Consider the following 23,605-nt stretch of genomic DNA (forward strand, 5'->3'; position numbering starts at 1 on the left):
ACCTGTAACATGGCAGTTAGGAGCTGATTGTCTGCTACTTTATCTCTCTCCACTGTATCTCTCTCTCCAGTACATAGACCCTCTGTCGACTCCACAGCAATGGATGATTGCGGACATAGAAATGGTTCTGTTTCACCAATGTACTGTACTGAGTCCGCATGCTACCTCCTCTCTGAAACAGAAGTACAGCTCCCCACTTCTGCGTGGAACCACAAGTCTCAGCCAGCCTTCTTGGCAGTCTCTGAGTCACGCTGCTCGTTGGCGTCTCTCATCGGCTACCACCGTTCCCCCTCCAGCTGCTCTTTTACTTTTAAATCAACTTTATGCGAAATGACGCTGCGCGCTTCTATGCCCTTTTTTAAAAATGGCCTAATCGGAGTAGGATCTGACAGGCCACAAAATGGCTGCCATCAGAATGCCCTGGAAAGTGATAACTTCAGAAAGTAGCATATTACGTGTTGGTGGGACGGGTCTGTAAGTCATACCTCACAACGTCAGGGAATCACGGTGCAGCCATCTTCTCTGGGCCTCAATGCCTTGTGTGGGCCCACGTCTGCAAGGTTACAGCAGCAGCAGCAGCACCTGAAGTGCACAGGAATCTGTCTGCAACACTAATGCTAATTACAGACACTTGCCCGAGTCCTCGGTGTGTTCCTGGCTCCCAGCAACCCCCCCTCCCCAGCCACGGCCTGGACTCTGTGCAAAGCTGCCCACAGTGAGACAGCCTCCAGTCACAAGCAGACCAGCGCTGTCCCGAAGGCACGTAGAAAAGGAGCAAATGTGAGGCTGGTCTCTGCCTACGGCCACACCACCCTGAACACGCCCGATCTCGTCTGATCTCGGAAGCTAAGCAGGGTCAGGCCTGGTTAGTACTTGGATGGGAGACCGCCTGGGAATACCAGGTGCTGTAGGCTTTTGCTTTTCTAGCCTGCAACCAGCAGGAGGCGCTCACGCCAGCTTACTTTTCTTCTTCTTCACTTGATCACATTTTTCTTTCTTTCTGTCTTTTCTTCTTTCCTTCTTTCTTTCCTCCACTACACCAGCAGGTAGCAGCACCTGGGGTTGCCGACGCAGTCAAATGGCAGCACATGCCGCACAGGGATTTCCTGCAGCAACACAGAGTGCAGTAAAAGCGTCGCCCAGCACACAGGTTATTCCGCCGCCTCAAACACGGGCAAAGTGTTTGCCCTAAACCTGAATCCACTGCATTGCTGGACATCACATCATCCACGTGTCAGTCCGTCCCATATATCTGGAGCACAGCCACAATGCAGCTGTTGTCTGGACGGAATGTCCCAGTGAATCCGGCATGGCTGCACTTTTTATTTATGACGCGACCACGCGGCAGACACAGAAACCGGCTGCATTGGAACATGTGCACCTGCGGTGATCGTAACGGCATCAGGCGTTTCGCTAAAGAGGAGACAAGGCAACGTGTCGGCATTCTCAAACTGCCGACAGAATGATTAAGACAAATTCTATATACGCATAGTACAGAAAAAATATCCAGAGTCTGAAATCCCGACAGCCGCCATCCCAAACGTATGTATGCCGGGGAGGGTCAGGCTGCGGCGGGGAGGGTTAGGCTTCAAGAAGAGAGGCTAAGGGTTTGGCTGCGGTAAAAGGTTAGCGTTAGGAGGGCGTAACATACTTACCCGCCCAGGTGATGGAATTCGGTCATGTGACCACTGTCATTCTAAACGTCGGTCTCCCGTACCCAAATCGTATAACGGTATCACACACTATGGAGTCTATGTGCTAAGCCTTGGAGAAAGATAAAGTATCAACCAACCCGCTCCTTACACTTCTTTGTCAAACATAACCTGTAACATGGCAGTTAGGAGCTGATTGGCTGCTACTTTATCTCTCTCCACTGTATCTCTCTCTCCAGTACATAGACCCTCTGTCGACTCCACAGCAATGGATGATTGCGGACATAGAAATGGTTCTGTTTCACCAATGTACTGTACTGAGTCCGCATGCTACCTCCTCTCTGAAACAGAAGTACAGCTCCCCACTTCTGCGTGGAACCACAAGTCTCAGCCAGCCTTCTTGGCAGTCTCTGAGTCACGCTGCTCGTTGGCGTCTCTCATCGGCTACCACCGTTCCCCCTCCAGCTGCTCTTTTACTTTTAAATCAACTTTATGCGAAATGACGCTGCGCGCTTCTATGCCCTTTTTTAAAAATGGCCTAATCGGAGTAGGATCTGACAGGCCACAAAATGGCTGCCATCAGAATGCCCTGGAAAGTGATGGCTTCAGAAAGTAGCATATTACGTGTTGGTGGGACGGGTCTGTAAGTCATACCTCACAACGTCAGGGAATCACGGTGCAGCCATCTTCTCTGGGCCTCAATGCCTTGTGTGGGCCCACGTCTGCAAGGTTACAGCAGCAGCAGCAGCAGCAGCAGCAGCAGCACCACCTGAAGTGCACAGGAATCTGTCTGCAACACTAATGCTAATTACAGACACTTGCCCGAGTCCTCGGTGTGTTCCTGGCTCCCAGCAACCCCCCCTCCCCAGCCACGGCCTGGACTCTGTGCAAAGCTGCCCACAGTGAGACAGCCTCCAGTCACAAGCAGACCAGCGCTGTCCCGAAGGCACGTAGAAAAGGAGCAAATGTGAGGCTGGTCTCTGCCAACGGCCACACCACCCTGAACACGCCCGATCTCGTCTGATCTCGGAAGCTAAGCAGGGTCAGGCCTGGTTAGTACTTGGATGGGAGACCGCCTGGGAATACCAGGTGCTGTAGGCTTTTGCTTTTCTAGCCTGCAACCAGCAGGAGGCGCTCACGCCAGCTTACTTTTCTTCTTCTTCTTCACTTGATCACATTTTTCTTTCTTTCTGTCTTTTCTTCTTTCCTTCTTTCTTTCCTCCACTACACCAGCAGGTAGCAGCACCTGGGGTTGCCAACGCAGTCAAATGGCAGCACATGCCGCACAGGGATTTCCTGCAGCAACACAGAGTGCAGTAAAAGCGTCGCCCAGCACACAGGTTATTCCGCCGCCTCAAACACGGGCAAAGTGTTTGCCCTAAACCTGAATCCACTGCATTGCTGGACATCACATCATCCACGTGTCAGTCCGTCCCATATATCTGGAGCACAGCCACAATGCAGCTGTTGTCTGGACGGAATGTCCCAGTGAATCCGGCATGGCTGCACTTTTTATTTATGACGCGACCACGCGGCAGACACAGAAACCGGCTGCATTGGAACATGTGCACCTGCGGTGATCGTAACGGCATCAGGTGTTTCGCTAAAGAGGAGACAAGGCAACGTGTCGGCATTCTCAAACTGCCGACAGAATGATTAAGACAAATTCTATATACGCATATGTAAGGACTCCCGGGCTCATGGGTGCATGTCGGGACCTAGCGCTCGTATCCGCCTTGAGAAAGGCAGTGTTTACAGCATTTGCACAGTCCCGGGAGAACTTCAGTTCGCGGATCACACAGTAAGGCCACAAAAGCAAGGTACAAAACGCACCTTTATTTCATATTAACAGTACATGAAAACCATAACCACACCACTAACACTACACAATACAGGTAGCCTACAATATACACAGCACACACTAACTATATCAGAACCACACAAAGGTGAACACCTCCCCTTCCCTTCCACAGACAATAGTCACCTTGGGCAGTCTCTGAGCTGAGGCTGGTGGGGCCTTGGTGAGGGGGGAATGCAGAACCCCAGCGGAGGTACGGGCTCCACTGAGCCAGGGCCGATGCCCGCTGCCGGTCCTGCAGGTGATGAATCCCAGCCGCTTGGCCTGTGGGTGCCGTCGGGGTGCTGGCACGCTGGATGCAACCGCTGGCTGTGGTATGGGGTCCACTGCGCCAGGGCCGACTGCCCACTGCTGATGTTCTGGTGGGGTCTGGAGGGAACTCAGCTTCCTCCCCTGGGATCCTGCCTCGCCGGGTCAGGGATCCTGGATGGATGCAGAAAGTTGAACCCAGAGCTGTTGTTTCAGCCCATTTTATCCTCGAGTTCTGCGACCGGATTGGTTGTTGCTTGAAGCCTGAGATGTAAATGCCCCTGAGTCCTGTGTAGGGATTGGCTGCTGCTGTAGCCCTGCCAACTTGCTGTTCTCTGGGACTCTCTGGCCCCCTGCTGGTCTGGTGCCGGCCAGTCTATAACAAGTCCCCGGGGAGAACAAAAGGCCAGGAACCATTGCTGATAAGGGGGCGGCCCAGGTGTGAAGTCAAAACAGACCCTGTTGTTGGTTGTGAAGTCTCAGCCTATTCAGCTTGCTGATGCTTCCTGTGAGGGGGATGAGATAGGGGGGGGTGTCGGCTGTCCGCATTTAGACAACAAGATATTACACACATGCAATAAACCATACATTACTGTGATAGAGACATATCAGGCTCAGGAGTATATGCCCTGATGGGCGCAATACTTATAAACACGCGGTACTATTTCCCATCGCAGGCAGACATCTGGTATGTAATAAAGTCCTGTCCTAGTACTATAGAACACACAGTCCTGTGGAAGGCTCTATTAGTGTGAGAGGCACGGCTCCCATGAGATGGCAGGCAGGGAATTGTATTGGGAAAATGTTGTTAATTCAGGTAAGAGAGTGTCTGGGTCTCTGGGCTATATTTAGGAATCTTGGGGTGCCTACCCCCTCATGATCCAGGTGGGGGTGCCCAGAGGGGGGATCATGACAGCATAGTACAGAAAAAATATCCAGAGTCTGAAATCCCGACAGCTGCCATCCCAAACGTATGTATGCCGGGGAGGGTCAGGCTGCGGCGGGGAGGGTTAGGCTTCAAGAAGAGAGGCTAAGGGTTTGGCTGCGGTAAAAGGTTAGCGTTAGGAGGGTGTAACATACTTACCCGCCCAGGTGATGGAATTCGGTCATGTGACCACTGTCATTCTAAACGTCGGTCTCCCGTACCCAAATCGTATAACGGTATCACACACTATGGAGTCTATGTGCTAAGCCTTGGAGAAAGATAAAGTATCAACCAACCCGCTCCTTACACTTCTTTGTCAAACATAACCTGTAACATGGCAGTTAGGAGCTGATTGGCTGCTACTTTATCTCTCTCCACTGTATCTCTCTCTCCAGTACATAGACCCTCTGTCGACTCCACAGCAATGGATGATTGCGGACATAGAAATGGTTCTGTTTCACCAATGTACTGTACTGAGTCCGCATGCTACCTCCTCTCTGAAACAGAAGTACAGCTCCCCACTTCTGCGTGGAACCACAAGTCTCAGCCAGCCTTCTTGGCAGTCTCTGAGTCACGCTGCTCGTTGGCGTCTCTCATCGGCTACCACCGTTCCCCCTCCAGCTGCTCTTTTACTTTTAAATCAACTTTATGCGAAATGACGCTGCGCGCTTCTATGCCCTTTTTTAAAAATGGCCTAATCGGAGTAGGATCTGACAGGCCACAAAATGGCTGCCATCAGAATGCCCTGGAAAGTGATGGCTTCAGAAAGTAGCATATTACGTGTTGGTGGGACGGGTCTGTAAGTCATACCTCACAACGTCAGGGAATCACGGTGCAGCCATCTTCTCTGGGCCTCAATGCCTTGTGTGGGCCCACGTCTGCAAGGTTACAGCAGCAGCAGCAGCAGCAGCAGCAGCAGCAGCACCTGAAGTGCACAGGAATCTGTCTGCAACACTAATGCTAATTACAGACACTTGCCCGAGTCCTCGGTGTGTTCCTGGCTCCCAGCAACCCCCCCTCCCCAGCCACGGCCTGGACTCTGTGCAAAGCTGCCCACAGTGAGACAGCCTCCAGTCACAAGCAGACCAGCGCTGTCCCGAAGGCACGTAGAAAAGGAGCAAATGTGAGGCTGGTCTCTGCCTACGGCCACACCACCCTGAACACGCCCGATCTCGTCTGATCTCGGAAGCTAAGCAGGGTCAGGCCTGGTTAGTACTTGGATGGGAGACCGCCTGGGAATACCAGGTGCTGTAGGCTTTTGCTTTTCTAGCCTGCAACCAGCAGGAGGCGCTCACGCCAGCTTACTTTTCTTCTTCACTTGATCACATTTTTCTTTCTTTCTGTCTTTTCTTCTTTCCTTCTTTCTTTCCTCCACTACACCAGCAGGTAGCAGCACCTGGGGTTGCCGACGCAGTCAAATGGCAGCACATGCCGCACAGGGATTTCCTGCAGCAACACAGAGTGCAGTAAAAGCGTCGCCCAGCACACAGGTTATTCCGCCGCCTCAAACACGGGCAAAGTGTTTGCCCTAAACCTGAATCCACTGCATTGCTGGACATCACATCATCCACGTGTCAGTCCGTCCCATATATCTGGAGCACAGCCACAATGCAGCTGTTGTCTGGACGGAATGTCCCAGTGAATCCGGCATGGCTGCACTTTTTATTTATAACGCGACCACGCGGCAGACACAGAAACCGGCTGCATTGGAACATGTGCACCTGCGGTGATCTTAACGGCATCAGGTGTTTCGCTAAAGAGGAGACAAGGCAACGTGTCGGCATTCTCAAACTGCCGACAGAATGATTAAGACAAATTCTATATACGCATAGTACAGAAAAAATATCCAGAGTCTGAAATCCCGACAGCCGCCATCCCAAACGTATGTATGCCGGGGAGGGTCAGGCTGCGGCGGGGAGGGTTAGGCTTCAAGAAGAGAGGCTAAGGGTTTGGCTGCGGTAAAAGGTTAGCGTTAGGAGGGCGTAACATACTTACCCGCCCAGGTGATGGAATTCGGTCATGTGACCACTGTCATTCTAAACGTCGGTCTCCCGTACCCAAATCGTATAACGGTATCACACACTATGGAGTCTATGTGCTAAGCCTTGGAGAAAGATAAAGTATCAACCAACCCGCTCCTTACACTTCTTTGTCAAACATAACCTGTAACATGGCAGTTAGGAGCTGATTGGCTGCTACTTTATCTCTCTCCACTGTATCTCTCTCTCCAGTACATAGACCCTCTGTCGACTCCACAGCAATGGATGATTGCGGACATAGAAATGGTTCTGTTTCACCAATGTACTGTACTGAGTCCGCATGCTACCTCCTCTCTGAAACAGAAGTACAGCTCCCCACTTCTGCGTGGAACCACAAGTCTCAGCCAGCCTTCTTGGCAGTCTCTGAGTCACGCTGCTCGTTGGCGTCTCTCATCGGCTACCACCGTTCCCCCTCCAGCTGCTCTTTTACTTTTAAATCAACTTTATGCGAAATGACGCTGCGCGCTTCTATGCCCTTTTTTAAAAATGGCCTAATCGGAGTAGGATCTGACAGGCCACAAAATGGCTGCCATCAGAATGCCCTGGAAAGTGATGGCTTCAGAAAGTAGCATATTACGTGTTGGTGGGACGGGTCTGTAAGTCATACCTCACAACGTCAGGGAATCACGGTGCAGCCATCTTCTCTGGGCCTCAATGCCTTGTGTGGGCCCACGTCTGCAAGGTTACAGCAGCAGCAGCAGCAGCAGCAGCACCTGAAGTGCACAGGAATCTGTCTGCAACACTAATGCTAATTACAGACACTTGCCCGAGTCCTCGGTGTGTTCCTGGCTCCCAGCAACCCCCCCTCCCCAGCCACGGCCTGGACTCTGTGCAAAGCTGCCCACAGTGAGACAGCCTCCAGTCACAAGCAGACCAGCGCTGTCCCGAAGGCACGTAGAAAAGGAGCAAATGTGAGGCTGGTCTCTGCCTACGGCCACACCACCCTGAACACGCCCGATCTCGTCTGATCTCGGAAGCTAAGCAGGGTCAGGCCTGGTTAGTACTTGGATGGGAGACCGCCTGGGAATACCAGGTGCTGTAGGCTTTTGCTTTTCTAGCCTGCAACCAGCAGGAGGCGCTCACGCCAGCTTACTTTTCTTCTTCACTTGATCACATTTTTCTTTCTTTCTGTCTTTTCTTCTTTCCTTCTTTCTTTCCTCCACTACACCAGCAGGTAGCAGCACCTGGGGTTGCCGACGCAGTCAAATGGCAGCACATGCCGCACAGGGATTTCCTGCAGCAACACAGAGTGCAGTAAAAGCGTCGCCCAGCACACAGGTTATTCCGCCGCCTCAAACACGGGCAAAGTGTTTGCCCTAAACCTGAATCCACTGCATTGCTGGACATCACATCATCCACGTGTCAGTCCGTCCCATATATCTGGAGCACAGCCACAATGCAGCTGTTGTCTGGACGGAATGTCCCAGTGAATCCGGCATGGCTGCACTTTTTATTTATAACGCGACCACGCGGCAGACACAGAAACCGGCTGCATTGGAACATGTGCACCTGCGGTGATCTTAACGGCATCAGGTGTTTCGCTAAAGAGGAGACAAGGCAACGTGTCGGCATTCTCAAACTGCCGACAGAATGATTAAGACAAATTCTATATACGCATAGTACAGAAAAAATATCCAGAGTCTGAAATCCCGACAGCCGCCATCCCAAACGTATGTATGCCGGGGAGGGTCAGGCTGCGGCGGGGAGGGTTAGGCTTCAAGAAGAGAGGCTAAGGGTTTGGCTGCGGTAAAAGGTTAGCGTTAGGAGGGCGTAACATACTTACCCGCCCAGGTGATGGAATTCGGTCATGTGACCACTGTCATTCTAAACGTCGGTCTCCCGTACCCAAATCGTATAACGGTATCACACACTATGGAGTCTATGTGCTAAGCCTTGGAGAAAGATAAAGTATCAACCAACCCGCTCCTTACACTTCTTTGTCAAACATAACCTGTAACATGGCAGTTAGGAGCTGATTGGCTGCTACTTTATCTCTCTCCACTGTATCTCTCTCTCCAGTACATAGACCCTCTGTCGACTCCACAGCAATGGATGATTGCGGACATAGAAATGGTTCTGTTTCACCAATGTACTGTACTGAGTCCGCATGCTACCTCCTCTCTGAAACAGAAGTACAGCTCCCCACTTCTGCGTGGAACCACAAGTCTCAGCCAGCCTTCTTGGCAGTCTCTGAGTCACGCTGCTCGTTGGCGTCTCTCATCGGCTACCACCGTTCCCCCTCCAGCTGCTCTTTTACTTTTAAATCAACTTTATGCGAAATGACGCTGCGCGCTTCTATGCCCTTTTTTAAAAATGGCCTAATCGGAGTAGGATCTGACAGGCCACAAAATGGCTGCCATCAGAATGCCCTGGAAAGTGATGGCTTCAGAAAGTAGCATATTACGTGTTGGTGGGACGGGTCTGTAAGTCATACCTCACAACGTCAGGGAATCACGGTGCAGCCATCTTCTCTGGGCCTCAATGCCTTGTGTGGGCCCACGTCTGCAAGGTTACAGCAGCAGCAGCAGCAGCAGCAGCACCTGAAGTGCACAGGAATCTGTCTGCAACACTAATGCTAATTACAGACACTTGCCCGAGTCCTCGGTGTGTTCCTGGCTCCCAGCAACCCCCCCTCCCCAGCCACGGCCTGGACTCTGTGCAAAGCTGCCCACAGTGAGACAGCCTCCAGTCACAAGCAGACCAGCGCTGTCCCGAAGGCACGTAGAAAAGGAGCAAATGTGAGGCTGGTCTCTGCCTACGGCCACACCACCCTGAACACGCCCGATCTCGTCTGATCTCGGAAGCTAAGCAGGGTCAGGCCTGGTTAGTACTTGGATGGGAGACCGCCTGGGAATACCAGGTGCTGTAGGCTTTTGCTTTTCTAGCCTGCAACCAGCAGGAGGCGCTCACGCCAGCTTACTTTTCTTCTTCTTCTTCACTTGATCACATTTTTCTTTCTTTCTGTCTTTTCTTCTTTCCTTCTTTCTTTCCTCCACTACACCAGCAGGTAGCAGCACCTGGGGTTGCCAACGCAGTCAAATGGCAGCACATGCCGCACAGGGATTTCCTGCAGCAACACAGAGTGCAGTAAAAGCGTCGCCCAGCACACAGGTTATTCCGCCGCCTCAAACACGGGCAAAGTGTTTGCCCTAAACCTGAATCCACTGCATTGCTGGACATCACATCATCCACGTGTCAGTCCGTCCCATATATCTGGAGCACAGCCACAATGCAGCTGTTGTCTGGACGGAATGTCCCAGTGAATCCGGCATGGCTGCACTTTTTATTTATGACGCGACCACGCGGCAGACACAGAAACCGGCTGCATTGGAACATGTGCACCTGCGGTGATCTTAACGGCATCAGGTGTTTCGCTAAAGAGGAGACAAGGCAACGTGTCGGCATTCTCAAACTGCCGACAGAATGATTAAGACAAATTCTATATACGCATAGTACAGAAAAAATATCCAGAGTCTGAAATCCCGACAGCCGCCATCCCAAACGTATGTATGCCGGGGAGGGTCAGGCTGCGGCGGGGAGGGTTAGGCTTCAAGAAGAGAGGCTAAGGGTTTGGCTGCGGTAAAAGGTTAGCGTTAGGAGGGCGTAACATACTTACCCGCCCAGGTGATGGAATTCGGTCATGTGACCACTGTCATTCTAAACGTCGGTCTCCCGTACCCAAATCGTATAACGGTATCACACACTATGGAGTCTATGTGCTAAGCCTTGGAGAAAGATAAAGTATCAACCAACCCGCTCCTTACACTTCTTTGTCAAACATAACCTGTAACATGGCAGTTAGGAGCTGATTGGCTGCTACTTTATCTCTCTCCACTGTATCTCTCTCTCCAGTACATAGACCCTCTGTCGACTCCACAGCAATGGATGATTGCGGACATAGAAATGGTTCTGTTTCACCAATGTACTGTACTGAGTCCGCATGCTACCTCCTCTCTGAAACAGAAGTACAGCTCCCCACTTCTGCGTGGAACCACAAGTCTCAGCCAGCCTTCTTGGCAGTCTCTGAGTCACGCTGCTCGTTGGCGTCTCTCATCGGCTACCACCGTTCCCCCTCCAGCTGCTCTTTTACTTTTAAATCAACTTTATGCGAAATGACGCTGCGCGCTTCTATGCCCTTTTTTAAAAATGGCCTAATCGGAGTAGGATCTGACAGGCCACAAAATGGCTGCCATCAGAATGCCCTGGAAAGTGATGGCTTCAGAAAGTAGCATATTACGTGTTGGTGGGACGGGTCTGTAAGTCATACCTCACAACGTCAGGGAATCACGGTGCAGCCATCTTCTCTGGGCCTCAATGCCTTGTGTGGGCCCACGTCTGCAAGGTTACAGCAGCAGCAGCAGCAGCAGCACCTGAAGTGCACAGGAATCTGTCTGCAACACTAATGCTAATTACAGACACTTGCCCGAGTCCTCGGTGTGTTCCTGGCTCCCAGCAACCCCCCCTCCCCAGCCACGGCCTGGACTCTGTGCAAAGCTGCCCACAGTGAGACAGCCTCCAGTCACAAGCAGACCAGCGCTGTCCCGAAGGCACGTAGAAAAGGAGCAAATGTGAGGCTGGTCTCTGCCAACGGCCACACCACCCTGAACACGCCCGATCTCGTCTGATCTCGGAAGCTAAGCAGGGTCAGGCCTGGTTAGTACTTGGATGGGAGACCGCCTGGGAATACCAGGTGCTGTAGGCTTTTGCTTTTCTAGCCTGCAACCAGCAGGAGGCGCTCACGCCAGCTTACTTTTCTTCTTCTTCTTCACTTGATCACATTTTTCTTTCTTTCTGTCTTTTCTTCTTTCCTTCTTTCTTTCCTCCACTACACCAGCAGGTAGCAGCACCTGGGGTTGCCAACGCAGTCAAATGGCAGCACATGCCGCACAGGGATTTCCTGCAGCAACACAGAGTGCAGTAAAAGCGTCGCCCAGCACACAGGTTATTCCGCCGCCTCAAACACGGGCAAAGTGTTTGCCCTAAACCTGAATCCACTGCATTGCTGGACATCACATCATCCACGTGTCAGTCCGTCCCATATATCTGGAGCACAGCCACAATGCAGCTGTTGTCTGGACGGAATGTCCCAGTGAATCCGGCATGGCTGCACTTTTTATTTATGACGCGACCACGCGGCAGACACAGAAACCGGCTGCATTGGAACATGTGCACCTGCGGTGATCGTAACGGCATCAGGTGTTTCGCTAAAGAGGAGACAAGGCAACGTGTCGGCATTCTCAAACTGCCGACAGAATGATTAAGACAAATTCTATATACGCATATGTAAGGACTCCCGGGCTCATGGGTGCATGTCGGGACCTAGCGCTCGTATCCGCCTTGAGAAAGGCAGTGTTTACAGCATTTGCACAGTCCCGGGAGAACTTCAGTTCGCGGATCACACAGTAAGGCCACAAAAGCAAGGTACAAAACGCACCTTTATTTCATATTAACAGTACATGAAAACCATAACCACACCACTAACACTACACAATACAGGTAGCCTACAATATACACAGCACACACTAACTATATCAGAACCACACAAAGGTGAACACCTCCCCTTCCCTTCCACAGACAATAGTCACCTTGGGCAGTCTCTGAGCTGAGGCTGGTGGGGCCTTGGTGAGGGGGGAATGCAGAACCCCAGCGGAGGTACGGGCTCCACTGAGCCAGGGCCGATGCCCGCTGCCGGTCCTGCAGGTGATGAATCCCAGCCGCTTGGCCTGTGGGTGCCGTCGGGGTGCTGGCACGCTGGATGCAACCGCTGGCTGTGGTATGGGGTCCACTGCGCCAGGGCCGACTGCCCACTGCTGATGTTCTGGTGGGGTCTGGAGGGAACTCAGCTTCCTCCCCTGGGATCCTGCCTCGCCGGGTCAGGGATCCTGGATGGATGCAGAAAGTTGAACCCAGAGCTGTTGTTTCAGCCCATTTTATCCTCGAGTTCTGCGACCGGATTGGTTGTTGCTTGAAGCCTGAGATGTAAATGCCCCTGAGTCCTGTGTAGGGATTGGCTGCTGCTGTAGCCCTGCCAACTTGCTGTTCTCTGGGACTCTCTGGCCCCCTGCTGGTCTGGTGCCGGCCAGTCTATAACAAGTCCCCGGGGAGAACAAAAGGCCAGGAACCATTGCTGATAAGGGGGCGGCCCAGGTGTGAAGTCAAAACAGACCCTGTTGTTGGTTGTGAAGTCTCAGCCTATTCAGCTTGCTGATGCTTCCTGTGAGGGGGATGAGATAGGGGGGGGTGTCGGCTGTCCGCATTTAGACAACAAGATATTACACACATGCAATAAACCATACATTACTGTGATAGAGACATATCAGGCTCAGGAGTATATGCCCTGATGGGCGCAATACTTATAAACACGCGGTACTATTTCCCATCGCAGGCAGACATCTGGTATGTAATAAAGTCCTGTCCTAGTACTATAGAACACACAGTCCTGTGGAAGGCTCTATTAGTGTGAGAGGCACGGCTCCCATGAGATGGCAGGCAGGGAATTGTATTGGGAAAATGTTGTTAATTCAGGTAAGAGAGTGTCTGGGTCTCTGGGCTATATTTAGGAATCTTGGGGTGCCTACCCCCTCATGATCCAGGTGGGGGTGCCCAGAGGGGGGATCATGACATACCTCCCCCTTCCTAAATCCGGTCCGAGGGGCTGGCTCCCAGATCGGAGCCAGTCAGGATGACCGGGCCCAGTGATCTCCTGGAGGCGTGATTCCGCTCCTCCTGCTCTGGATGAGGGGGGTCCGAGGTCAGCAGTTCACCATGTGTAACCCGCATTCCAGTACCCCAGTTACAGGGTTTGCCCCTGTCATGTGGAAATCTTTCCTTCTCTCCTGCCTGTTTGGTTGGCCCTCCTCCCTCCGCCTCTGGCGCAACTGGGAGGGGCCCGATCGGTGTACACAGGCTACAATCCGGAAACCTGGCTGCGGATTCTGCTCTTAACAACAGCGCCGACGTTGGCTGCAGGGGAGCAGTGGGTAACAACGATGCTTCTCCCAAAACATCAGAAGCCTTCACCGTCACCCCACTTGGGCCTGAAACCTCCCCCAGCCCCTGAAGCTGCTGGGCCTCCCCTGGGCAACCTTCCATCCCTGTCTGTTCATCCACCTTGCAGGGCCTCAGCACACTCTGCCCCCACCTGCCCTCCGCAGTAGGCAGTGGCCTAGGGAATTCTCCTTCACACCATGGCTGCAGAAGAGCAGGGGGTATCCGCAATCCTTCCCCGGCTCTTCCCTCCACAGCCCCCACAAACACCTCCCCCAGTTCTAGATGGTCCTCTGGACCCTTACGTGATGCTTGAAGGGCCATGCTGGTGGGATCCTTCTCCCCCACCTCCCAGGGCCTGAGCACACCCAGCCCCCACCTGCCCTCAGCAGCAGGCAGCGGTCCTGAGGATTCTCCTTCACACAATGGCTGCAGAGAAGCAGGGGGTATCCGCAAGTCTCCCCCTGATTTTCCCACAATCCCCCCCCTTGGGTCGAACACCTCCCCCAGCCCTTTGAACAATAACTGCTGGGCCTCCCCTGGGCAAACTTCCATCTTCCCCAGGGTGCACTGCTTCCCCAGCCTGGCTATGAGAGGGACTGGTGGGGTGGCATTGTACGGCAGCACTGCTGGCATCACCCTCACAGCCCCAGGTGCAAACTCACATTCTCTTGCTCGTGCCATGCTGGCTGGTGAGGTGTCTTCCTCTGAGGCGCAGGGGGGTGATGAGCTATGCCTCTGACCATCCCCTCCATGTTTGCTTGCTTGGCTGCCAGTTTGCTGCAGTGGCTCCCCGGGCACATAATTACAGTCAGTCATTCTTGCAGGGGACTCACAGTAGCGCTGTACCCCAGCCTCTACTCCCTGCTCTGGCACCCCGGTCACATACCTGCCTTTTGACTCCAGATCCTCCTGGCTCTGATGGCTAAGTGGGAACAGTCCTGGATAATCCTCCTGGGGTGGTAGAGTGGCAGAGCACACACCAGACACACTTCCTTCCATCTCCCCCTGCTGAATATGCTGGGGCTCCTGGGGCAAGATGCCCTCATTCGCTGGGCCGCTGGTGGTCATGTAGGGGAGAAGTACTGACCCCTCTGCTGGGGCACAATCATTGTAGACCCCCTGGCCACTAGTTTCAAAGTCTCCATCTCCCACGTCTGCAAAAGGGAAGATGTACTGCCATTCTTCCTGGGGTGCCATTTTTGGGTGCACCCCCATCCTTTGGCTAGCTTTTTGGAGCAGTGGCTGGCCACTGCTTTGTACCTCCTGTGGCGAGGACTCAGCCATCACAGTCCCAGCCTCCGAGATCTGCTCTGCTCTGGGGCTAGTCTCTGGGGCAGCCCCTGCACTGTATACTGGCACTGCTCCATCTATCCCGGGCTCCGTGTGCACCAGTCCATCATCCCCATGTGGGGCCACAGTGCCCAGCTCCGCCACACTACTTGGCACAATGCAGGGGGAATAAATATCCCCTCCCCGATATCCATCTGCCACAATCACAGTCCATGATGTTAGGGCTCCTTTAGAGTCCGGGGTCCCTGGTGCGATATCACAGGGGCACTCCACAGCTAGTTCCTCATTTCCCAACTCACTGAATGGGAACAGTTCTGTGATTTCTCCCTGTGTCAGTGGGAGATCTAGTTCTGTGGCTCTCTGAGGATGCATAAGCTGCAGCAGCCGACGTTCCTCTGCCTCCACCCTCTGACACTGGTCCAGCCACTCTGGGGAATTCAGCTGTCCCTGTGCCAGGGCGACCCTCTCTGCATTATCATAACAGTGCAGGAGACACTGCAACTGCTCCTGGACACTTCTCAGTTCTCCTGGACACAGGACATAGTTCCTATACACGCTGAATGCATGTAGCGGGTCCTCTTGTTGCTCGTACACCCATCGGATAAGAGCGCAGTGTGAGCGGCCTTCAGGGGGTGTGCTGCATCGTAGCCTCCATTCGTCAGTTAGGTCCTCCAGACTCATTCTCGCTAATGGAGCTCCAGATTCTGCAGGCCACAGTTCCTCTGCCTCCCCCCCTGAGATCTCGGTAGTGGACCCCTCGGTCATCCACCCCGGTGGCACCATCAACTCCTCCTCCCTTTGAGTTCTCTTTGCGGGCTCCTTCCCAGGACCCACATTACCCGGTGCTGGCACGCTGGCCTCAGCGATCCGGCTTCTATGCATTAGCTGATGCGTGGCGTTACTTACTTCTGTGACAAAAGCCTTCCACGCCACCGTATGCAGCAGGTTTCCTGCAGCAGCCTCAGATACATACTGCTTAAATTCATCGGTCAGGTAAGCTGCTTTCTCCTCTGTAGTAGCACCTGTCCATACATTAATCCACCAATATGCTGCTTCCCAATCCTCCCAGAGGGGCTGCATCAGCGTGGATGGGCTTCTCCAGTCCCATTCCTCAGCCAGAAGACTCCATGACGATTCCTCATCTATGAGCCTCACTGCTCTGGGTGACTGTGGGCACCTCTTGCCTCTCTTTGGACGTCTCTGTCCTTTTCCTGGAGCCATTCTCCACACGGGCTGCACTCGTAGAGCTTGGTCAGCGTCACTTGCTGGACCCCCTTACGTCAGCTTCCGTTTCTGGGCCACGACACACTCCGCCGTTCCCTCGCTTGCAGGGATTGTCCCCTGGACAAGCGGGCACTTAAGCGGAATTCTTCCCTCGCTTAATGCCCTCACAAATTATCCTTTTTCTCCTCCCCGGCATCCCTGCTAGGGTTACAAGAGCTCACCTCTGTGTGGTTCTATACTACTGGTTATGGGCTATTGCGCCAACAGAACCTGGCCGTATAACGATACGGGCCCCTGGTTCTGCCTGGTCTACAGGACTGTGTGATCCCCACTGCTTGCCACCAATTGTAAGGACTCCCGGGCTCATGGGTGCATGTCGGGACCTAGCGCTCGTATCCGCCTTGAGAAAGGCAGTATTTACAGCATTTGCACAGTCCCGGGAGAACTTCAGTTCGCGGATCACACAGTAAGGCCACAAAAGCAAGGTACAAAACGCACCTTTATTTCATATTAACAGTACATGAAAACCATAACCACACCACTAACACTACACAATACAGGTAGCCTACAATATACACAGCACACACTAACTATATCAGAACCACACAAAGGTGAACACCTCCCCTTCCCTTCCACAGACAATAGTCACCTTGGGCAGTCTCTGAGCTGAGGCTGGTGGGGCCTTGGTGAGGGGGGAATGCAGAACCCCAGCGGAGGTACGGGCTCCACTGAGCCAGGGCCGATGCCCGCTGCCGGTCCTGCAGGTGATGAATCCCAGCCGCTTGGCCTGTGGGTGCCGTCGGGGTGCTGGCACGCTGGATGCAACCGCTGGCTGTGGTATGGGGTCCACTGCGCCAGGGCCGACTGCCCACTGCTGGTCCTGCAGGTGATGAATCCCAGCCGCTTGGCCTGTGGGTGCCGTCGGGGTGCTGGCACGCTGGATGCAACCGCTGGCTGTGGTATGGGGTGCACTGCGCCAGGGCCGACTGCCCACTGCTGATGTTCTGGTGGGGTCTGGAGGGAACTCAGCTTCCTCCCCTGGGATCCTGCCTCGCCGGGTCAGGGATCCTGGATGGATGCAGAGAGTTGACCCCAGAGCTGTTGTTTCAGCCCATTTTATCCTCGAGTTCTGCGACCGGATTGGTTGTTGCTTGAAGCCTGAGATGTAAATGCCCCTGAGTCCTGTGTAGGGATTGGCTGCTGCTGTAGCCCTGCCAACTTGCTGTTCTCTGGGACTCTCTGGCCCCCTGCTGGTCTGGTGCCGGCCAGTCTATAACAAGTCCCCGGGGAGAACAAAAGGCCAGGAACCATTGCTGATAAGGGGGCGGCCCAGGTGTGAAGTCAAAACAGACCCTGTTGTTGGTTGTGAAGTCTCAGCCTATTCAGCTTGCTGATGCTTCCTGTGAGGGGGATGAGATAGGGGGGGGTGTCGGCTGTCCGCATTTAGACAACAAGATATTACACACATGCAATAAACCATACATTACTGTGATAGAGACATATCAGGCTCAGGAGTATATGCCCTGATGGGCGCAATACTTATAAACACGCGGTACTATTTCCCATCGCAGGCAGACATCTGGTATGTAATAAAGTCCTGTCCTAGTACTATAGAACACACAGTCCTGTGGAAGGCTCTATTAGTGTGAGAGGCACGGCTCCCATGAGATGGCAGGCAGGGAATTGTATTGGGAAAATGTTGTTAATTCAGGTAAGAGAGTGTCTGGGTCTCTGGGCTATATTTAGGAATCTTGGGGTGCCTACCCCCTCATGATCCAGGTGGGGGTGCCCAGAGGGGGGATCATGACAGCATAGTACAGAAAAAATATCCAGAGTCTGAAATCCCGACAGCTGCCATCCCAAACGTATGTATGCCGGGGAGGGTCAGGCTGCGGCGGGGAGGGTTAGGCTTCAAGAAGAGAGGCTAAGGGTTTGGCTGCGGTAAAAGGTTAGCGTTAGGAGGGTGTAACATACTTACCCGCCCAGGTGATGGAATTCGGTCATGTGACCACTGTCATTCTAAACGTCGGTCTCCCGTACCCAAATCGTATAACGGTATCACACACTATGGAGTCTATGTGCTAAGCCTTGGAGAAAGATAAAGTATCAACCAACCCGCTCCTTACACTTCTTTGTCAAACATAACCTGTAACATGGCAGTTAGGAGCTGATTGGCTGCTACTTTATCTCTCTCCACTGTATCTCTCTCTCCAGTACATAGACCCTCTGTTGACTCCACAGCAATGGATGATTGCGGACATAGAAATGGTTCTGTTTCACCAATGTACTGTACTGAGTCCGCATGCTACCTCCTCTCTGAAACAGAAGTACAGCTCCCCACTTCTGCGTGGAACCACAAGTCTCAGCCAGCCTTCTTGGCAGTCTCTGAGTCACGCTGCTCGTTGGCGTCTCTCATCGGCTACCACCGTTCCCCCTCCAGCTGCTCTTTTACTTTTAAATCAACTTTATGCGAAATGACGCTGCGCGCTTCTATGCCCTTTTTTAAAAATGGCCTAATCGGAGTAGGATCTGACAGGCCACAAAATGGCTGCCATCAGAATGCCCTGGAAAGTGATGGCTTCAGAAAGTAGCATATTACGTGTTGGTGGGACGGGTCTGTAAGTCATACCTCACAACGTCAGGGAATCACGGTGCAGCCATCTTCTCTGGGCCTCAATGCCTTGTGTGGGCCCACGTCTGCAAGGTTACAGCAGCAGCAGCAGCAGCAGCAGCAGCAGCACCTGAAGTGCACAGGAATCTGTCTGCAACACTAATGCTAATTACAGACACTTGCCCGAGTCCTCGGTGTGTTCCTGGCTCCCAGCAACCCCCCCTCCCCAGCCACGGCCTGGACTCTGTGCAAAGCTGCCCACAGTGAGACAGCCTCCAGTCACAAGCAGACCAGCGCTGTCCCGAAGGCACGTAGAAAAGGAGCAAATGTGAGGCTGGTCTCTGCCTACGGCCACACCACCCTGAACACGCCCGATCTCGTCTGATCTCGGAAGCTAAGCAGGGTCAGGCCTGGTTAGTACTTGGATGGGAGACCGCCTGGGAATACCAGGTGCTGTAGGCTTTTGCTTTTCTAGCCTGCAACCAGCAGGAGGCGCTCACGCCAGCTTACTTTTCTTCTTCTTCTTCACTTGATCACATTTTTCTTTCTTTCTGTCTTTTCTTCTTTCCTTCTTTCTTTCCTCCACTACACCAGCAGGTAGCAGCACCTGGGGTTGCCAACGCAGTCAAATGGCAGCACATGCCGCACAGGGATTTCCTGCAGCAACACAGAGTGCAGTAAAAGCGTCGCCCAGCACACAGGTTATTCCGCCGCCTCAAACACGGGCAAAGTGTTTGCCCTAAACCTGAATCCACTGCATTGCTGGACATCACATCATCCACGTGTCAGTCCGTCCCATATATCTGGAGCACAGCCACAATGCAGCTGTTGTCTGGACGGAATGTCCCAGTGAATCCGGCATGGCTGCACTTTTTATTTATGACGCGACCACGCGGCAGACACAGAAACCGGCTGCATTGGAACATGTGCACCTGCGGTGATCTTAACGGCATCAGGTGTTTCGCTAAAGAGGAGACAAGGCAACGTGTCGGCATTCTCAAACTGACGACAGAATGATTAAGACAAATTCTATATACGCATAGTACAGAAAAAATATCCAGAGTCTGAAATCCCGACAGCCGCCATCCCAAACGTATGTATGCCGGGGAGGGTCAGGCCGCGGCGGGGAGGGTTAGGCTTCAAGAAGAGAGGCTAAGGGTTTGGCTGCGGTAAAAGGTTAGCGTTAGGAGGGCGTAACATACTTACCCGCCCAGGTGATGGAATTCGGTCATGTGACCACTGTCATTTTAAACGTCGGTCTCCCGTACCCAAATCGTATAACGGTATCACACACTATGGAGTCTATGTGCTAAGCCTTGGAGAAAGATAAAGTATCAACCAACCCGCTCCTTACACTTCTTTGTCAAACATAACCTGTAACATGGCAGTTAGGAGCTGATTGGCTGCTACTTTATCTCTCTCCACTGTATCTCTCTCTCCAGTACATAGACCCTCTGTCGACTCCACAGCAATGGATGATTGCGGACATAGAAATGGTTCTGTTTCACCAATGTACTGTACTGAGTCCGCATGCTACCTCCTCTCTGAAACAGAAGTACAGCTCCCCACTTCTGCGTGGAACCACAAGTCTCAGCCAGCCTTCTTGGCAGTCTCTGAGTCACGCTGCTCGTTGGCGTCTCTCATCGGCTACCACCGTTCCCCCTCCAGCTGCTCTTTTACTTTTAAATCAACTTTATGCGAAATGACGCTGCGCGCTTCTATGCCCTTTTTTAAAAATGGCCTAATCGGAGTAGGATCTGACAGGCCACAAAATGGCTGCCATCAGAATGCCCTGGAAAGTGATGGCTTCAGAAAGTAGCATATTACGTGTTGGTGGGACGGGTCTGTAAGTCATACCTCACAACGTCAGGGAATCACGGTGCAGCCATCTTCTCTGGGCCTCAATGCCTTGTGTGGGCCCACGTCTGCAAGGTTACAGCAGCAGCAGCAGCACCTGAAGTGCACAGGAATCTGTCTGCAACACTAATGCTAATTACAGACACTTGCCCGAGTCCTCGGTGTGTTCCTGGCTCCCAGCAACCCCCCCTCCCCAGCCACGGCCTGGACTCTGTGCAAAGCTGCCCACAGTGAGACAGCCTCCAGTCACAAGCAGACCAGCGCTGTCCCGAAGGCACGTAGAAAAGGAGCAAATGTGAGGCTGTTCTCTGCCTACGGCCACACCACCCTGAACACGCCCGATCTCGTCTGATCTCGGAAGCTAAGCAGGGTCAGGCCTGGTTAGTACTTGGACGGGAGACCGCCTGGGAATACCAGGTGCTGTAGGCTTTTGCTTTTCTAGCCTGCAACCAGCAGGAGGCGCTCACGCCAGCTTACTTTTCTTCTTCTTCACTTGATCACATTTTTCTTTCTTTCTGTCTTTTCTTCTTTCCTTCTTTCTTTCCTCCACTACACCAGCAGGTAGCAGCACCTGGGGTTGCCGACGCAGTCAAATGGCAGCACATGCCGCACAGGGATTTCCTGCAGCAACACAGAGTGCAGTAAAAGCGTCGCCCAGCACACAGGTTATTCCGCCGCCTCAAACACGGGCAAAGTGTTTGCCCTAAACCTGAATCCACTGCATTGCTGGACAACACATCATCCACGTGTCAGTCCGTCCCATATATCTGGAGCACAGCCACAATGCAGCTGTTGTCTGGACGGAATGTCCCAGTGAATCCGGCATGGCTGCACTTTTTTTTTATGACGCGACCACGCGGCAGACACAGAAACCGGCTGCATTGGAACATGTGCACCTGCGGTGATCTTAACGGCATCAGGTGTTTCGCTAAAGAGGAGACAAGGCAATGTGTCGGCATTCTCAAACTGCCGACAGAATGATTAAGACAAATTCTATATACACATAGTACAGAAAAAATATCCAGAGTCTGAAATCCCGACAGCCGCCATCCCAAACGTATGTATGCCGGGGAGGGTCAGGCTGCGGCGGGGAGGGTTAGGCTTCAAGAAGAGAGGCTAAGGGTTTGGCTGCGGTAAAAGGTTAGCGTTAGGAGGGCGTAACATACTTACCCGCCCAGGTGATGGAATTCGGTCATGTGACCACTGTCATTCTAAACGTCGGTCTCCCGTACCCAAATCGTATAACGGTATCACACACTATGGAGTCTATGTGCTAAGCCTTGGAGAAAGATAAAGTATCAACCAACCCGCTCCTTACACTTCTTTGTCAAACATAACCTGTAACATGGCAGTTAGGAGCTGATTGGCTGCTCCTTTATCTCTCTCCACTGTATCTCTCTCTCCAGTACATAGACCCTCTGTCGACTCCACAGCAATGGATGATTGCGGACATAGAAATGGTTCTGTTTCACCAATGTACTGTACTGAGTCCGCATGCTACCTCCTCTCTGAAACAGAAGTACAGCTCCCCACTTCTGCGTGGAACCACAAGTCTCAGCCAGCCTTCTTGGCAGTCTCTGAGTCACGCTGCTCGTTGGCGTCTCTCATCGGCTACCACCGTTCCCCCTCCAGCTGCTCTTTTACTTTTAAATCAACTTTATGCGAAATGACGCTGCGCGCTTCTATGCCCTTTTTTAAAAATGGCCTAATCGGAGTAGGATCTGACAGGCCACAAAATGGCTGCCATCAGAATGCCCTGGAAAGTGATGGCTTCAGAAAGTAGCATATTACGTGTTGGTGGGACGGGTCTGTAAGTCATACCTCACAACGTCAGGGAATCACGGTGCAGCCATCTTCTCTGGGCCTCAATGCCTTGTGTGGGCCCACGTCTGCAAGGTTACAGCAGCAGCAGCAGCAGCAGCAGCACCTGAAGTGCACAGGAATCTGTCTGCAACACTAATGCTAATTACAGACACTTGCCCGAGTCCTCGGTGTGTTCCTGGCTCCCAGCAACCCCCCCTCCCCAGCCACGGCCTGGACTCTGTGCAAAGCTGCCCACAGTGAGACAGCCTCCAGTCACAAGCAGACCAGCGCTGTCCCGAAGGCACGTAGAAAAGGAGCAAATGTGAGGCTGGTCTCTGCCTACGGCCACACCACCCTGAACACGCCCGATCTCGTCTGATCTCGGAAGCTAAGCAGGGTCAGGCCTGGTTAGTACTTGGATGGGAGACCGCCTGGGAATACCAGGTGCTGTAGGCTTTTGCTTTTCTAGCCTGCAACCAGCAGGAGGCGCTCACGCCAGCTTACTTTTCTTCTTCTTCTTCACTTGATCACATTTTTCTTTCTTTCTGTCTTTTCTTCTTTCCTTCTTTCTTTCCTCCACTACACCAGCAGGTAGCAGCACCTGGGGTTGCCGACGCAGTCAAATGGCAGCACATGCCGCACAGGGATTTCCTGCAGCAACACAGAGTGCAGTAAAAGCGTCGCCCAGCACACAGGTTATTCCGCCGCCTCAAACACGGGCAAAGTGTTTGCCCTAAACCTGAATCCACTGCATTGCTGGACATCACATCATCCACGTGTCAGTCCGTCCCATATATCTGGAGCACAGCCACAATGCAGCTGTTGTCTGGACGGAATGTCCCAGTGAATCCGGCATGGCTGCACTTTTTATTTATGACGCGACCACGCGGCAGACACAGAAACCGGCTGCATTGGAACATGTGCACCTGCGGTGATCGTAACGGCATCAGGTGTTTCGCTAAAGAGGAGACAAGGCAACGTATCGGCATTCTCAAACTGCCGACAGAATGATTAAGACAAATTCTATATACGCATAGTACAGAAAAAATATCCAGAGTCTGAAATCCCGACAGCCGCCATCCCAAACGTATGTATGCCGGGGAGGGT

At 52.8% G+C, this 23,605-nt stretch overlaps 9 non-coding genes across 9 annotated transcripts; all 9 read left to right on the forward strand.

The window, feature by feature from the left end:
- The first annotated feature begins 795 nt into the window (after nucleotides 1-795).
- LOC146056388 (5S ribosomal RNA) lies at nucleotides 796-914 on the forward strand. The gene has a single exon (XR_014469188.1). It is a non-coding gene; the product is annotated as a 5S ribosomal RNA (ribosomal RNA).
- A 1,720-nt stretch (nucleotides 915-2,634) lies between these two features.
- On the forward strand, nucleotides 2,635-2,753 carry LOC146056472 (5S ribosomal RNA). The gene has a single exon (XR_014469265.1). It is a non-coding gene; the product is annotated as a 5S ribosomal RNA (ribosomal RNA).
- Nucleotides 2,754-5,822: 3,069 nt separating this feature from the next.
- Nucleotides 5,823-5,941, forward strand: LOC146056389 (5S ribosomal RNA). The gene has a single exon (XR_014469189.1). It is a non-coding gene; the product is annotated as a 5S ribosomal RNA (ribosomal RNA).
- Nucleotides 5,942-7,649: 1,708 nt separating this feature from the next.
- Nucleotides 7,650-7,768, forward strand: LOC146056390 (5S ribosomal RNA). Its single transcript, XR_014469190.1, has one exon. It is a non-coding gene; the product is annotated as a 5S ribosomal RNA (ribosomal RNA).
- Nucleotides 7,769-9,476: 1,708 nt separating this feature from the next.
- LOC146056392 (5S ribosomal RNA) lies at nucleotides 9,477-9,595 on the forward strand. Its single transcript, XR_014469192.1, has one exon. It is a non-coding gene; the product is annotated as a 5S ribosomal RNA (ribosomal RNA).
- Nucleotides 9,596-11,306: 1,711 nt separating this feature from the next.
- Nucleotides 11,307-11,425, forward strand: LOC146056474 (5S ribosomal RNA). The gene has a single exon (XR_014469266.1). It is a non-coding gene; the product is annotated as a 5S ribosomal RNA (ribosomal RNA).
- A 7,756-nt stretch (nucleotides 11,426-19,181) lies between these two features.
- On the forward strand, nucleotides 19,182-19,300 carry LOC146056393 (5S ribosomal RNA). Its single transcript, XR_014469193.1, has one exon. It is a non-coding gene; the product is annotated as a 5S ribosomal RNA (ribosomal RNA).
- Nucleotides 19,301-21,005: 1,705 nt separating this feature from the next.
- Nucleotides 21,006-21,124, forward strand: LOC146056487 (5S ribosomal RNA). The gene has a single exon (XR_014469278.1). It is a non-coding gene; the product is annotated as a 5S ribosomal RNA (ribosomal RNA).
- A 1,711-nt stretch (nucleotides 21,125-22,835) lies between these two features.
- On the forward strand, nucleotides 22,836-22,954 carry LOC146056394 (5S ribosomal RNA). The gene has a single exon (XR_014469194.1). It is a non-coding gene; the product is annotated as a 5S ribosomal RNA (ribosomal RNA).
- Nucleotides 22,955-23,605: the final 651 nt, after the last annotated feature.

The sequence above is a fragment of the Crinia signifera genome, unplaced genomic scaffold, assembly GCF_055691185.1.
Source record: "Crinia signifera unplaced genomic scaffold, ASM5569118v1 HAP2_SCAFFOLD_80, whole genome shotgun sequence".
In the NCBI taxonomy this organism is placed as follows: Eukaryota; Metazoa; Chordata; class Amphibia; order Anura; family Myobatrachidae; genus Crinia; species Crinia signifera.